Raw genomic sequence first — 6041 nt, 5'->3', positions numbered from 1 at the left:
TTACCTGTTTAATATATCTACTCACCACACCACTATTACCATGCCGGCCCCCAAATTATTATCTTTTGCCCAGACTTGCAATAGTCTTCGACCTGAAGTCTCTGCTTCTCCCCCATAGGTTCATTTCATACAGCATTCAAAGTAAAACTTCTAAATATTTTACATAACTTGCACACCTGGAGTCTCTCAGCTAGCCTTTGTCAACTATATTTTAAATGCCAGACTCGTTATATCAATGGTCTATTTAATTTATAACTAGGATCCCATCTCTGAAATGTTAAAGTTAAAAATAATCAGCATTCTTTTGTCTAAGTGGCAGGTGGTTGATATCAGTACTTTAGCAGATAAATTTAGTGCATGAGAATCTGGATGGGAGGAAATAAGTCAAACAGAGAACAGGAAGCAAAAATCACTCAGTAGCAGTATCATAGAACAGGATCTTCCAGAGAAGCCACCAAAGGATATAAATCATAAGGTTTTGAAAAAACACCCAACTAGGGGAGTAAAACAGGGACTTAGGATGCCTTTGCTAAAAAGCCCTGTCGCTATTCTTGGAATTGCTGATGCACAATGGGTAACTAAAAGCAGGATAAAGTATGGCATCTCTGACTTCATTTAGTATTTCTCTTTTTTTACCTTATTAAACTTTGGGTCGGATTCCTGCTCAACGCTGGATTATGTAATAGTTCTACTTCCAGTTGTTGTTTTGTGGAACCCCATAGCATTTTCATAATGGCTATACTAGTTTATAGAAGCATAAGCATATTAATTATTTAAGAAGTATTCATCTAAAGTTGATAATGTGCTTCATTCAAGGCTGAAGACATCAAGGTCAGAACAACTGAGTCATTTTCCACAAACTGCTTGCTTTTACTGTGTCCTGTTCCAGAGCCCTGGAGTAGTGCCTAGAAGTCTTCAGTCATTACCCTGCATTTTCCAAGTAAGTCTTGCAGGCAGATCAACCATGAAGAGATTGCCCACCCTCAGCAAGAGCAGTATAGTCCCATGGGAACTAAATTCTCCCCCATTCCAGGATCATTGATCTAATAGATAAATAATCCATGAAGCAAGAGGAAATTGCCCCTGGAACTGCTGCAATTTCCTCAACACCAGTAAGACTTGGTGTGATCATAACTCAAGAAAATAATAAACCACACCACAGTTTGACCACACCTGCTTATTACACATACCTCTTGTCTCTGGCCCCAGTTCTTTCTCTATTTAAGCCAAAACTCACATCAAACCTGAAAGACAGGACATTTGACATCACTTGTCTTTCCAATACAGCTACACTGATTAAAGTTTCTTTCTTTCTTTTTCCCATTATTTTTTCCATTTGGTTTTTGGGGCATTCCAGATTTGTTAGGATGCCTAGAGATAGGCCTCTGGTGTAGAACTTGTGTAATAGGAAAGGTGCTGCACAAAATCAATGTGGCCCTATGCTGTGACACAATTTTTCTGTCTCAGCATTGATCTTAGCATTGATTACTACTGGATTTTTATTTATTGTCTGTTTTTTTCCTTTTCAAGTATATGCTCCATGATCTTAGTAGTCTCTATCTCTAGTATCATAAGAAGTGCTTGGCACATAAACAAGGTGGCTCAATCAGTATTCACTAAGTCTCAAGACACAAAATTAGCTTCATAAAACTGTACTTTGTTGGATTTTTTATGAAAAAACCTAAATTGAACTACTTTGTATTTAACAATGAATTTATTGAAGGGGGTGCACTTCTAAGATGGAAGCACCAAAATTAATTTACATGGAAATAATATTCTTATCATGACAGTTAGAAAATAATATAGTTTTTGTAAGTAGGTGCAAATCTTCATCATATGAGCTTGGGACCAGATGTTCTTAACAATACTCCCAAAGTACAAGAAATAAAAACAAAAATCAGTAAATGGGATGAATTCTAACTAAAAAGCTTTTTCTCAGCAAAGAAAACAATAATGTGAAGAAGAGTCTACAGAGTGGCAGAAAATCTTTACCATACACACTTCAGATGGATTACTAATCTCCAGAATTTATAAGAAACTCAAAAACTTAACATCAAAAACAAAATAACTCAATCAATAAATGGGTTAAGGAATTGAGCAGACACTTTACAGAAGAAGATAAACAATCAATCAGCAAATACATGAAAAAATGTTCAAAATCTCTAGCAATTAGAGAAATGCAAATCAAAACTACTTAAAGATTCATCTCACTCCAATCAGAATGGCAATTATCAAGAATACAAGCAAGAACATATGTTGGTGAGAATGTGGGGAAAAAGGTACATTCATACATTGCTGGTGGGTTTGAAAATTTGTGTAGCCACTCTGGAAAGCAGTATAGAGATTCCTTCAAAACTTGGAATGGAACCATGTTTTGACCCAGTTATCCCACTCCTTGACTATACCAAAGGTCGTAAAACCAGCGTACTACAGTGATACAGCCTTGACAATGTTTATAGCAGTTCAATTCACAATAGCTAGATTGTGGAACCAACCTAGATGCCCTTCAATAGATAAGTGAATAAAGAAATTGTGGTATATATACACAATGGAATAGTCATAAAGATGAATAAAATTATGGCATTTGTAGGTAAATAAATGAAGTTGGAGAATATCATGCTAAATGAGATGTCAAAACCAAAAATCCAAAGGTCAAATGTTTTCTCTGAGAAGTGGATGCTGATACATGGGGGGGGGGTAGGAAAATGGATGAACTTTGGATTGTGTAGAGGGAACTGGGGGGATGGAGGGGGCAGGAGGAAGGAAAGATGATGGAATGAGACAATCATTACCCTATGTACATGTATGATTACACGAAAGGTGTGAATCTACATGGTATAGAAACAGAGCAATAAAAAGTTGTAATCCATTTGGTACAAAGAATCAAAATGCATTCTGCTGTCATGTATCACTAAATAGAACAAACAATAAAACAAGAAAATAATACAGTTTGTTGTCCCTATTTTGCCAATTACCATTCAAAGTCATAGTAAATAGGACCTATTTATAGGTCCTATTTATAGGTTGTTATTGAGAAAATATGTGAAAACTCCTTAGGGTGGCACCTAGAAATACATAAATAAATGCAGCTATTTTGTTATTATCATAATATTTGTATTAATGGTATGCTTCATCATAAAATCACTCAAAACTGATGTTGAGTCACCCTAAAGTTAACACATTGGTTTATCTCCCAATGGTTTTCTTGAAACATCCTTGGTGGCAAAACATCTTTAGTGATTTCAATTCACTACATTCATAGGCTTTCACCTGGCCTACAGCTAACAAGGAACAGGTCAGGGGATTTCAGAGTCTAAACCAATTTATCGCTAGAGTCAACAGAATTGAGCACGCTCCGAGAACAGAGTAGCCATTCCAGCACTATACCCCAAAATTCCTAGACTAAACTTGAGGCTGACTCACAGCTTCAGCTCGGAGGCATCCTCAGCGTGTGCCCCCTGGTGGCTGCGCAGCGCTGGCAGGTCCTCCCTGATGCACTGGAAAGGCCAAGTTCGCAGGGCCCATGGATGGAGCCTCTGGCAGGCAGATGGAGGGCGACGTGCTGACTTCTTACTAGTCCTACAGGCGAAGGGCAGAGCCAAGGCGGCTCAGACGTGGGTGGAGGAGCAGGATTTAAGATGAATGACCGCTCAGACCCACCTACTCCTGGGCACTGGCCTTTTGCTGGCAGGGTCTTGGGGGCAGCTTTCCTGCAGCCCCAGAGCCAGTGGTGGGTGGGTGCAGAAGATGCCAAGCCCAAGCTGCACGCATGGGGGATGGAACTGGGCCTAGGCCCCATCCAAGTGGCCAGGATGGTGGGAGGGGAAACTTGCAAAGGTGCACGGGAAGCATAGGTCTCAGAACCGAGACTGCATCCTGGTGCCCCAGGCTGTGTGATTGCGCTTCAGGTTCCAGTGGTTTGGAGGCCTGGCCTGCATGGTTGCTTAGTAAAACTCTGATAACACATGTCCCACTTTTGATTTCTTCTCTGTTGACTGTGCAGGTGCAGTTGATGATTTGCCACTGGCTAATCACCATCAAAGCTGTATTTTGACGAATGCAAACAAGCAAAATTTTGTAGGCTACTTACTGCACGTGTTGTTGATTTCAGGTCGACCTGCCCTCTTAGTCTTCTAAGCCTGGACAGTGCAGGGAGTGACCTGTAGCACCCACCCTCCATCCAGCCTCTCCCAACCTCTTTGTCCTTATATATCAGACTTGGAACATGGTGGTGCCTTAGTGGAGTGACAGAATTGTGCTTAATAATAATATAGCCATTTACTCATCATTTTATTGAAATGCTAGTGAGAGCATGCTCTTGGGTGTTGGGTATGGGAGACAACAAAGCCAAGATGGGTCCTGACCACTGAGTTTCTAGATTAGTAAACAGTGTTTTTCTAATTATGAAAGCAAGTGTTCATTCAGCTCATATTTATGTACTAAATACCACAGGATTGTGAGGTTTTGTTGTTCTCCGAAGGAAACCAAAGTTGCAGTTGTGTTCTGTTTAGAAGAGTGATGGATGTAGATATATGGAGAAGGTGCATGTCTGAAGAGTAGGAGTCTGGCAGAGTGTTTATTCAATCTAAGTACAGATTTTTGGACTGGCCTTTGTATGTTCAGTGTCTCTTGACTAAAGTGTAAATGCCTAAGTGCTTGCCTATTAACAGTGTATGCATGTTGATATCCAACTACAGAGAAACCTACATGTGGATGTGAGTTAGTGAAAATGAGTAGACAAGATATTTAAAGATGGAGAGGATGAGATAGAATGAGTAAAAGCAGAAGACTATAGGAAAATTAGTGGTGGGGTATTTATCAACTGTTGTTTATAAACTGATAGTATAGGGAAAGAAACAGAAAGTAGAAGTAGCCCAAGGCATAATTATTGAATATTGTAACTTGTAATTCCTATTTGCCAAAATAAATTTATATTTTTGGAAATTAATCTTTGTGAGTTAATTTTTTTAAATTTTTCTAATTCCAGAAGTAATTCCTGTTCTTTGTAAAACATTTGAGGAAAGAGCCTTCACTTTTGGTTGTGCCAGTTCTTTCAGGTTGGTTCCTGGTTTCCTGGTCATGGAGGCTGATGCTACCTTAATGAGCCAGTTCTATGGTAGTTATTCAGTAGTTGTACCAGGAAGTTAAACCTGGAGGCTACTCTTCTAGGCCTTCCAAAAATTTTATGGTGACCTAATACCCTACATTAAATTCTTTTCTGCCTAACTTTCTTGGATTTTTTTTTATTTTTGTAGTTGTCTCAAGTATTAAATTCTGTTATCTTTGTGGATATAGTTTCATATTTTAATTAAATGTCTTTTATGGTAATTTCAGATTCATATCCTGTTTAAAAAGCATAATAGAGATCCTATGTAATTAGTTTCTCCAATTTTAATATCTTGAAAAACTATTTAGAATATTATAGCCCAGACATTTACTTGATTAAGTCAAGAGCCTGAACATTTCTTTTGCTGGAGTCCCAGGACAGAGGCCTAACTCTGGAGATCCAACAAATCAGGTGTGGCCACTCTTCCAAAAAACTAAACAAAAAAGGTAATTATAAAAAACATGCCAGGGCCTCTGTCCTCCTATTTTAGATCCTGCAACATGCATATATTGGATCCTTTTGTTGATGTAGGACAGAAGAGGCTGGACACCTGAGGAATTTTCAGGAAGCAGGTTCATTGACTGCAGGGTCCAGGGTGGATCTTGCCTAAGAATTCTTCCTCTAAACAAAGATTTTGGAAAGTTTTTGAACTTTAAATCCAGTGGGAGAAGGGACTTGGAGGTTTTACATGACTATTGTGTTCTGATCCATTCCCTAGACCAGGTTTCATAAGTTTTTATCAAGAAAACAAAGATAATATCTTTTTGTACAATAAGCCTTCAGACTAACTCTGTCACACCTTTTGTGTGCAAACCTGGCATTTACAAGAAAGAGGAAGCTTCAAACCCCAAGACATCCTGTTGATCTGACAAGAGGAGAAGCTTAACTATGGCAAGGGTCTTTTGGGTGGAGGTACCTAGTGTACTTCATTATA

Source organism: Sciurus carolinensis (assembly GCF_902686445.1).
Source record: "Sciurus carolinensis chromosome 14 unlocalized genomic scaffold, mSciCar1.2 scaffold_114_arrow_ctg1, whole genome shotgun sequence".
NCBI lineage: Eukaryota > Metazoa > Chordata > Mammalia > Rodentia > Sciuridae > Sciurus > Sciurus carolinensis.
The sequence above is the reverse complement of the archived record's forward strand: the minus strand, read 5'-3'. Positions refer to the sequence as shown.